Source organism: Pteropus alecto, unplaced genomic scaffold, assembly GCF_000325575.1.
Source record: "Pteropus alecto unplaced genomic scaffold, ASM32557v1 scaffold38, whole genome shotgun sequence".
In the NCBI taxonomy this organism is placed as follows: Eukaryota; Metazoa; Chordata; class Mammalia; order Chiroptera; family Pteropodidae; genus Pteropus; species Pteropus alecto.
Window position 1 is genome coordinate 7391888 of NW_006442512.1, and position 11904 is coordinate 7403791.

The window sequence follows — 11904 nt, forward strand, 5'->3', positions numbered from 1 at the left end:
GTATTTTTTTTTTAGTCCAGAAGGCCTATTCTGTTCTTTTTGAGGGTTTCAATCTCCTTGCTCTGCTCATTTAGTTGTTTTTGCAATTTCTGAAATTGTTGCTATGACTCATTACAGAACTCATTGAGTTTTTTCAGAAGTACTGTGCTGAATTCTCTGTCACTTGTCACATATTTCTATGTCCGTAAGCTCATTTTCTGGAGATTTTCTCTTTCTTTCTGAGATGTGTTGTCACCTTGATTGTTCATGGTGTTTAATAGATTATTTCTCCACCTGGGCATTAATGGAAGTGTTGTTTTTCCAGAATGAAGATTTATTATATAAAGTTTTCTCTCTAGTCTGCTGCTAAGAAGGTGCTCTTCTTTTCTTTTCCAGTGGTGGTGTCTAAGCCTCTTGGATCCCTAACAGTTTTCAGTAGCATTTGCTCAGATTCCCCTGGGCTTCCTCTGTGACTGGTCTTGGAGGATTCTGGGGGAGGGACTCTCTGGGTTGGGAGTTGAGGTCTCGGTTTTTGCCACCACAGTTGGTAAGAATCAACTGTTGTTTCTCTGTCTGCTGCTTCTCTGCTCTCTGCCCTGATGACTGGGCTCTGCAGCCAGCCAGCCATGGGGAGCCCACAACCCTCGCAGGCTCAGCTGTTCAGGGAAATCACAGCATGAACTCGTGGCTTTTTCTCCCCTCCCCCTCCTCTTGCAGGGAGCTCCAGAGGTTCAAGAGGTAGCTGCAGTCTCTTCAGGTTCACTCAGATTCCCCTGGGGCTCTGCAGTATTTGGTCTTGGAGGGTGTGGGGAAAGGGGCCCTCTGAGTTGAGGGTTGGAGGGTGCAGCTCAGCCTCGGTTTTGGAACCAGGGCCAGTGAAAATCAACTGTTGTTTCTCTGCTGTCCTGTCTGGCTTCTCTGCTTTCTGTCTTGATAACTGAGCCCTGCTGCCTGATGTGTAGAAAAGTCCTGGCACTTCCAGGGAGGACTGATCAGGGAAGTTGCCGCACCTTCACCCCTTCCCTTCCTCCTGCAAGGATCTCTGGCGGTTGCAAGAGGGAGCTTCTTTATCTCCCAGTTCACCTCCCGACATTCAGGGTTCTGACCTGTGGTAGCTCTTATGCGCAGATCCCATGCTCGGATGTGTTGGTGTGCAGTTTGGGTGTTTTTGTTTAGTTTTAGATGTTCAGCTTATTGTTGTTTCAAGGGGATAGATCTGAGGACATCTCTCTGCCATGTTTTCCTAGAATCTCCCCAGCTTTTTTTAATGTTATGAATTATCACAGTAAATTGTTGCAGAAAGTGTAACCTGGTTTGAATGATAACACATATTATTACCATGTTTGTCATGTTATTACCATGTTTATAATGAAATGAGTCTTACAGTTAAATTTTAAATTCATAAAAAATATAAGGTATATCATCTATAATGAAAGATTTTCTAAACAATCAATAAAAGTGAACATCATAGAAGAAAATATAGATAAATTTAATTTTGTTTTAAACTTCTTTGTTAATAAAATCATTTAAAAAAATTAAAAAATTAAAAATATTTCTTTGTTGAGAAAGTGTAGCTACAAAAAGTAAAGCCTCAAGTTACAAGAAAGAAAATATTTTAACTAATAGATATCCAGAATTTATAAGTAAATCAAATATCAATATGAAGAAAAGACCCCAAAAGAAAAATAGATAACACATGATTAATTATTTAATAGAAGAGAGAATGGAAATAGAGAATGAATCTATGAAAATATGCTCAACCTCATTATAATGCAAATTAAAATTATAAAGAAAAACACTTTATATAAGTTAAATTAGAAGGAGAAGAGAAGGAAATCTGAAGATTACAAATTTTTGTAAAAATATAAGCAAATGGTATTCTTACATAGTGCTGGAAAGAATGTAAGTTGATGCAACCACTGTGGAAAAACAATTGGGTAGTATCCTGTGTGAAACTGGATGTGCTTATACCTTCAACCTGAAATTCATTTCTAGGAATATAGAGTCACTCTTGAATATATGAACCAGAAAATATATTCTAAGAGTACTTTTATAATAGTAAAAACTGGAAACAACCAAATATGGGAAATTTTCCCAATGATGAGAAAATTGATGTATAAATTGTGGTTTATTCAAACAATGAAATATTTTGAAATGGCAAAAATAAATAAAGCTATATGTTTCAACTTGGATAAAAATCTGAAACAGACAGTTCAATTTTAAAAAGAAGCAGTAAAATACATACTGTATTGTAACATTTTAATAATACTCAATCTTAAGAACTAAATGACATATTTACACAAAAATAATGACATTATTTTAAAAGAGAAAGGTAAGGAGGTGAAGTCATATAAGCACATGAGTAGTTTCAGCTCTATTACTTTTTTAAAAAAATATATTTTATTAGTTTCAAGTATATAGTACATTGGCTAGACATGTTTATAGTTTATAAAACAATCCCCCTAATTGCTCTTTCTCTCTTCTGGCTCTCTACCTAGCCATTACATTAATGCTAACTGTATTTCTTTATACCGTGCTCCCCATCCCCATGACCATCTATCAACTACTTCCTTACTTCTTAACTGAGTTTATTTGTCCATTTACTTTATTATTATGCTTCACAGTATACCTAGATATTACATTTATTCTTTTGTATGAATCAAATATAACACAGATATGGTATAAAAAATCCAGATCTCATCTATCTTAGTTTCTCTTTTTCCAAAATGGAGATGTTGATCATTTTAGATCTTAACTAATTCAGTGGAATATTGATTTCAACAAGAAGTAGGTAGTAAATGTCCTGTCATTAAATTTGTTATCTAGAATTTCAAGTATTAGAATCAAGCACATGTGAGTTTGAATACTTAAATTTTGACTTCCTAACTGTGGGACCAGTGCAAATTACTTAAGGTGTTGGATCCTCGTTTTCCTTATTTCCTCATCTACCTCACAAAGATATGAGCTAAGTGAATAAGTCTATAGAAAGTACTCAGCATTTTTTTTGGCATATAATAGGTGTTTAATAAATAAATATTCTATATCATCAATATCATAGGCATTGTCCTTATTTCCTTGACTGGCCACTAAATTGGAAATTTATAGTTTGAATAAACAACTCGAAAAATGAGTTAAATTGGATGACTTTGAAAAGCTCTGTTTGTGATATTTTCCCGGTGTGCAAAGTATGACAGCAAAGCATATACCATTTTAACATTCCTTGCATAAATTAATTAAGCCAGGAAAATATCTTCAACTATTATTCAAGTCAATATGTTATCAGCATTAACTTGGAATTTGATACTTCTTGATATTTCCTTTCTTTAGTATTATTAACCTAATTTCTTACAACTAAAGAATATATCAGAGCTAGGAGAAAAAGAAAATTAAGTCTACAATAAATATGTGCTCAGCCACCAATTTTTGAATAACAGTATGAAATTCTATAAATTAGATGTAATATACAGCATGAAATATCCAGATAAATATTAAACAATTATCATCATATATCTTGGCCATCATAATTTTCCGTTTGCTATTTATTGCATTATTTGCATTTTATATCAATGATATTATCAATTATAAGGTTTTTTATACTTGAACTTTTTAAATATTCTATATCATGCTAATTGCATTCTTTAATTAAAAAGTAGACTTGCTTTTTGTTCTAACTTCTTTCTCTAAACAGATTTATTTAGTTATAAGATATAATTAACATACCATAAAATTCTCCCATTTTAAGTGAAGATATTAATGATTTTTTAATAAATGTAAAGAGTTATGCCACCATTATCACAATGCAACTTCAAAATCTTTTCATCACTCCAAAATATCCCTCATGACCTTTTGCAATCAATACCCATTCATATCCTCAGCACTGGTAATTACTAATACACTTTTCTTTATAGGTTTTTTTTTTTTATAGATTGACATTTTTGGACATTTCAAATAGATGGAATTCTGTGCCTGGCTTTTTTCACTTAGCATAATGCCTTGAGGTTTATCCTTGTTGTAGCAATTATCAGTAGTTTTTTCCTTTTTATTGTTGAATATCTCATTGTATGCATATTTCATATTTTATTTCTTCATTCTTCAGTTGATGGACTTTTGGATTGTTTCCAAATTTGGGTGTTATGAATAATGCAACTATGAACATTCACTTAAAAGTCATTGTTGGGCTATAAGTTTTTTATTTCTCTGATGTAGACACCAGGAGTGGAATTGCTGGTGATATATTAAATTGATATTTAATTTTATAAGAAAGTGCCAAATGATTTCTCTAAGAATCTGCAGCATTTTACATTCTCACCATTAATGTAATAAATATTGAAAGAATCTGATTGACCTTTTTAATTCAGTTGATTCTCCATCTCTTCAATATTATGAATAACAACAAAGTAACATTCCTTCCTTATTCTATTATCTGGTGTTACATTTGGAAACTAAGAGGGTTTACTTTTTTTTTCAAACTCTAATTTGGAGGATGGGGCTATATTTTTCTATGTTAAGTGTTAACTTGCTAGAATTACATTCCATGAGAACAGGTCACTTGTCTGTGTGACCATTCTTTTATACCTACGCCAAAGCCTGGCCCATGAGACACTCAATAGATAGCTGCTGTACATAAGTGAGACAGATTCTTTTATTTAAGCCTTTTGTTCCTCTTTTTATATTGCCTCAGTATTAAAGTTTTACTGTAGCATGAATTCCTATGCACTCCTCAGTTTAATGCAGTTTTCTGAAATGAAAGATGAATTTTGCTATGGTCACCAATGTTCAGTTTACCATTCTTAGACAATGCATGTAAAATAGCACAGGTTACCTCTTTCCTACTAATTCCCTTTCTGATTATCACCTTCTAGAAAAGTGTTGGTAAACATGTTTATCTTAATTATACTAACAGGCTTTCATATGTTTTTGCATGCATGCTTTTTTATGTAATAGTACAATTTTTTTTTCCTATTTTACTGTGCTATTGTATTGTGTGTTACCAATTTACAGTCTGTTCTAAATATATCCATCCCTCCATGTTTGGGTGTCTCTAGATGCTAAAAATTTTCTTGGTTATGTCAATCACTTTATTTTGCAGGAGAAAATAGAAGGAAGTAATCATTCTAACCACTTCAATAAAAGATTTTCATGTACTAAGCTTACAAAAAAAAATAAGGTATTAACAAATAGAAATTTCTATCTGCACAGACTAACTGAATTTATTAATAGCATATAAAAAATTGCAAGGTCACAGAGTTAGAATTCTGTTTCTCAGTGATTGTTTTTACTGTGCCTAGACTGCTCTTCAATATTACAGCAGCTATACTATACACAAAAGTCTCCGGAGACATTTTCATGCCTCGGTGCTTGATAAGTATTAGAATGGGTTATAAAATGGCCCTCTGAAATTTTGAAGCATTACATTTTAAAATTCACCATGTTGTAATAAAAATTATCCATGAAGGGGAAATGTTAAATTAGGGAAAAATTCACAAATTCTCCATAATTTGGATATGCTTTACTCAGGATAAGAACATATCTTTTGCTTTTGTCTGCATTGTACATTGTCTAGACATGATTAAGAATCGATAGATATGCTCCCACTGTATTCTGATTTCAGCGGAACTAAAGTATATTTTTGTGCCTTTTGTTGTATAAGGATGGTTTAACTTAGGACTAAATAAACATATTTTAAACAATATTCAAACATCAATAAAGTTAAAGCAGAAACTTTTCTTAATTGGTTAAATGTGGTATGCAATTGGAAAATTTATATGTCTCTATGGTAAATACTTAGTGTGCAAATATATACTGTGGACATAAACACATATAATAAGTCTAAATTAAACTGTGAACCCATCTAACATATCAATCAATGAGTCTTGTTTTTCACTTACTGGAAACTAAGTATTAGACTGGTGGGAGCTAAACTGTATAATAACATTTTCTGCCTTCAAGGATCAGCCATCTAATTCAAGAAGGTAAGGAAGCAACAGAGGATGAAAAAAACCCAGTTCAGTGTTCTATCTGTAGTCTCTGCCCCAGAGAATGATTATTCATCTCTGTTTTTTTTTGTTTTTTTAACTGAGGTGTGAAATAATAACACAATTTAGCTAATGAAATCTAAGCAAAAGTGATGTGTGTCGCTTCATGTCAGAAGCTTTAAGAATCAAATGGCGTTTGCTATAATTTTCTTTTCCTCTGCTTAGAAAACTGTATATTCTCTAGCAGCAAACTATTCTATTATCCTGGACTATGTGTAGCAAACGAACAGCTTGGGAAAGAGACGTACTTTTGCTTTTAAAGGCCACTGAGATTTTAGAACTTTTTATAGCTACAGAATAACCAAGAACACTAACTAATAAGATTAATATGAAATACATAAATAATCATCGAGTTCTTACTAATATTTTATATCTTTATTATTTTTTAAATTCCAAAATTAATATGTTTATGACAATAGATTTAAGGAACACAGATAGGCTTATGTTTTTCCCTAGGGTAAATATTATTGATTTCTTTTCTTTATCCCAAGTTTATTCAAAAGTAAATACAGTGATTCAGAATTCATCTTTCCAAATGTATGCTATACTTATACAAATATATAAGCATAAAGATGATACTTATTTACCCAACATTATATCATATTTTTTATACTGACCTGAAAGTTCTCTCTGTATATGTGTTTTAAGGGATGTGTATGCTTCATCACATGAGGTGTTTACTCTTATAAGTCTAAACACTGGGTCTTCCTATCAAGTAAATAAGCCATTTTCTATAGAAAGTGGATATGAATTCATATTTCTCTTGGTAATCATGTGTACATAGATTCACATTTAAATAAATGGGAACAGAGAAAGATTCTCCAGTAAAATTTCACATATTTTACAGCCTCCAAGGATCAGAATGTCATATATCTAATAAAATGATAGGACAGGTTTCTTATAATTTTTTAGTGACATATTCTTCTAGAATTGTAACTTGATTCTTTCTATAAATTTATAAGTGAGACCTAAAGAAAATATGAAGGATGCACACTCCCTACCATTGTTTAGCAAAAAGTATACGAAAGTATTGAAATTTGAAATAGGTTACATTTTAAGAGAAGAATAGGGGATGGAATGGAAAACAAAAGGTAATTTTTATAGTGACTGTAAATTATACCCTTTAAATAGCAAACTTTCAGTCAAGACTTTCAGATAGAGAAAAATCTACCAGTGATGCAAAGAAAAGTAGAAAAGTTTGGATTGAAAATAGCTTCTATTCATTTTTTTTTTAGAGAAAGTAAGAGTGTTGAAAGAATGGACTGAGTTATGCAGTTTCTGGACTTTGACTCAAAAAAAAGAAGCTTGAGTTAAGAAGCTTGAGTCAAAGTCCAGAAACTGCATTACAAAGTGACTTGGTATGGAAGATAAAGAAAGGCTTTTAAAAAATGAAAAAGAACCATAAAAATAAAGATGAGTTTCTAAAATTAGAATCTTTTTTTTTATTTTTATTTTGCCAGATATCAAATCAACGAGGTTTCTTTGATACGATAGAGGCATTGATTTTCTCATCTATGTTTGAAACTTGCTTGACCTTCAGTGTCTTCAGCTCAGCCATACTACCTGGTATTCATTTATCAGGAGCCACAAATTTTTTATGATGCTATGTCGATATCTTGGCCATCTTAGGATGGTGCCAGAATCTACAGAACGTTATTTCTTCAGGTGTACTTGAAACCATACTTCAGAGCCAAAGATAGCCACTTAGAATTGTTGATGGGGCAGCATTTTAAAATAGTGAGTTTATTACAGAAATAGTGAAAGTACATTCTGGTTTGAAAACCCAAGAAGAGTTACTCACAGTTTCTTTTCCAGTGGTTTTTTCTTGTTTATACCTCTTCATGACCCTAAAATATGTAGGGTATATCAAGCAGGGTATATCAAGCAAGGTTACAGATTATTTATAATCACAATGTACAAATTCTCACAATTAATATAACAATGAAACTTATAAATCAATCTTTGAATTATTCAGAAAAACTCAACTGAAAGAGTAGGAGACCTTATTAATTAGAAGATGAATATTCATACATATTTACTTAATTTTGTTTTAAAGAGAAATCATTTATTCATTTTAGCAGTAAAATGCTTACTGCAGGGATAGAAATGTATTTATTCTTATAGCTAAGGGATGTCATAATTCCTTTGTAAAAGCTCAAAATTAATGTCCATAGGGAAGATAACAACTAAACTGCATCTTTATTTTTCTCTCAGCAAATATTGAGATTTGTTTTGTGAAATTTTCTAGAATAACTTTGAATACTAAAACTCTGGCTTAGAAATAATTTTATATGACATGAGTGAACATTTGTAAATTAGTTGATAAACTATCTATCATGTAATAGACACTATATAAGTGGTATTTCATTTTACAACTACTTACATTACTACATATTTTAGGGTCATGAAGAGGTATAAACAAGAAAAAAGCACTGGAAAAGAAACTGTGAGTAACTCTTCTTGGGTTTTCAAACCAGAATGTACTTTCACTATTTCTGTAATAAACTCACTATTTTAAAATGCTGCCCCATCAACAATCCTAAGTGGCTATCTTTGGCTCTGAAGTATGGTTTCAAGTACACCTGAAGAAATAACGTTCTGTAGATTCTGGCACCATCCTAAGATGGCCAAGATATCGACATAGCATCATAAAAAATTTGTGGCTCCTGATAAATGAATACCAGGTAGTATGGCCGAGCTGAAGACACTGAAAGTCAAGCAGGTTTCAAACATAGATGAGAAAATCAATGCCTCTATTGTATCAAAGAAACCTCGTTGTTTTGATATCTGGTAAAAGAAAAAGAAAAATAAAAAGCATTTCCAATGCAGAAGCTTTTAGAGCCTAATTAGTTCATTTTATAGCAATGGAAATATATGTTATATCTTGTTTTATATTTCATTGTCAAAGCCTCAATTCTTTCCAACCCATGTTACCTGACATCACAATTTGCACAGGACACAAATTCCTTTGTATCTGAGGTAAAAGCAAATTTGAAGACAGATTGAATTCCAAGTGGATTCTTTACAGAAGGAAGCAAAACTTCTAAAATATTGCCATTTGCAACAACATGGATGGACCTTGAGATAATCAAGCTAAGCAAAATAAGTCAGACAGAAAAAATTGAGAACCGTATGATTTTACTCAGATGTGGGATATAAAACTGAAAGCAACAAATGAATAGGACAAAGAAACAGAGACTCATGGACATGGACAACAGTTTAGTGGTTACCAGAGGGAAGGTGGGAAGAGAGGAGGTAGATAAGGGTAAAGGAGATCAATTATATGGTGATGAAAGGAAATTTTCGTGATGAACACGAAATGCAATATACATACAACATATTATTGAACTGTACAATCGAAACCTATATAATTTTATTAACCGTCACCCAAATAAAATTAAAATAAAATAAAATAAAATGATTATCTTACATGTTTAAAATCTGACAGAAGTTTTTCAACTTTTGCCAAATACGCCCTACATATTTTTTTTTTCCTGGTATTCCTCTTCATTCTTTTCCTTGGATAGCCCTTTTCTAAGATTACTATTATTAGATGTCCATTTATCCTTCGAGTCTGTGTTTATCCTGATTTCACCAATTAATTGCTCTTTTTAAAATTTTGTACTTTTTTTTCTAATTCTAATATTGTTTCATTCTATCAAATTTCTTTTTAAAAAATCATGAATAGGTTTTATTGGTCACCATAAAAAGTCTGAATAATAAACAGATTCTTGAACTGGGGCTCACACCCATCAGCTCGTTCAGCTTTGACACCTGTCTCATTCTCAGTAGCTTTTCCAGCACTGCTATCTTCACCATGAAGCTCCATGAGTTTTCCCAGTTCAAACTTGGGCTTTTTCAGCATTTTAACTTTTCTAACAAAGACATCATAGAGCAGATAAATAGATTGGCAAGTTTTTACTATGTCTTTTCCAATACTATCTGGAATCAATTTATTGACCTTTTTTTTTTTTTCAAGTAATTTGTTCTGCAACTCTCAGGTCACAATTTCCATCATCTTCTTTCAGATTTGGCAGGCCTGTTGATGCTGAGCATAAGAGGTCTTCTGAATCTGATCATTGCATTTTTTTAGTAAAACCAGCACAGAACAGACAAAGCAAATAACCATCAGTAGTCTTGACATCAATATGAACTTCAGTCATGATATGCCATTTTTTGACCATGGAACATATTTTGTTACAGGTAAAATCTATGCCATGGAAATTCACCAGGCATTTTTTGCCCTGAATATCCTCAGTAATTAGCTTGGATTTGTTAAATGCAACTTTGTCATTCTGCAGATCAACTAGGCTCACTTCAAAAACGTGACCCTTGAGATTATCAGATGTGATTTTGGTTCTGTGAGTTCTCATGACTAGTGTTTTGTCAATATTCCTTATATTGAACATAGCTGGTGCCTTCACATCAAACCAGTCTTAGAAAATGGGCCAACCACTTTCTTCTTGGCTCCTTTTTTGTCTCCTTTTGTAAGACGCATGTTCTTGCCAACCACCATGGTGCCATTCAGAGAGCCAACAGGGCTCTATCAACTTTCGTTTTGTTTAACTATGTATTCTATGTATATCAATTAACTCTGAAATCTTTAATGCAAAGGCTATTTCACCAACTGTTATACTTTTCCTATATAATTATAATTATTTAATATCATAAAATCACATGGCCACTGAATAAACTATTCAGTAAACATTTTCCCTGGGTTGGGAGAGGTTGGAAGGACTAACCTTACTTCTCATAGAATAAATGTTTCTGATTAATTGAGAGTATCTTTTCTCTTAGGTAGTTAGTTCTTTAATTTCGTGCCAGCCTTGAATACTACTCTGGCTACCTTGAAATCCGACCTCTGGCCCTGTGGCATGATATGAGCCACATTCCCAGATTTCAACTTGACCTTGAGTAACACCTAAACCAGCTGTCTACACGGCTTGTATCTGGCCTGTCTTTGATCAACTCCCAGACACCAACGTGTCATACCTCGCAATATCTCTTCTACACCTGTCATCCTCCTTGGCTGCGCCAAGAATTTACAGCATGATTCTTCATTCACATTCCAAAATTTGTGATGTTTAACCTTAGATACTAGTTCGCTTTTCTTTTGATTAAATTGCCTCAGCTTTTTTAATGTTCTCCGCAGTTCACAATTTTCTAATTGTGAACAGAATTTCCAACTTTTCTCTTCCTAAAAGATCTGTTATAGTGATGGTTTGTATGATACAACTAGTCACTTAAATTAAATGAGATCAGAGATCAGATGGTGATCAACAACTAGAATGTTTCATTTAACATTCTTATATTTTATGTTTTATAAACAATTAATGTGCTCTAAAATTAGGTCTCTGTTTCTTCCCACATGCCCCATACAGCTTAAAGTATCTAATCGTACTCCACCAAATTTATATAGCTGTTGCTCCATTAGTTTATTGAGTTGACTGAATTGATTTATTTGTCTTTCTGTAGAATTACATGGAAAATTTGTGATGTTTGACCCTAGATACTAGTTTGCTTTTCTTTTGATTAAATTGCCTCAGCTTTTTAAATGTTCCCCGCAGTTCACAATTGCTCTGCATATAAACTACTTTGTTTGACCCTTACTAGCTATTTAAAGTCTATATTTTAGTTTACCACATGTAAACTAGACATAACATTAATAATACCACTTATCACACAAAGTTATTAAACACAGTAAAATGAATTTTGTGTGTTTCCACTGGGGAGGGGGAAGTCATAGTTATAAGTCAGGAGACCAGTTATAGTAGAATAATATAAACTACACTAGATAAGTGTTAATTTTTTGTGTTAATAGTAGTGGTGAGTGTGGTGAGAAGCAGCTAATCACAGAATATATTTTGAAAGTAGCACCAAGAGGACTTTC

The 11904-nt window shown here is 32.6% G+C and overlaps 1 pseudogene; it reads right to left on the reverse strand.

The window, feature by feature from the left end:
* Positions 1–9705: 9705 nt before the first annotated feature.
* Positions 9706–10530, reverse strand: LOC102896313 (annotated as a pseudogene).
* Between the last annotated feature and the right edge of the window lie 1374 nt (positions 10531–11904).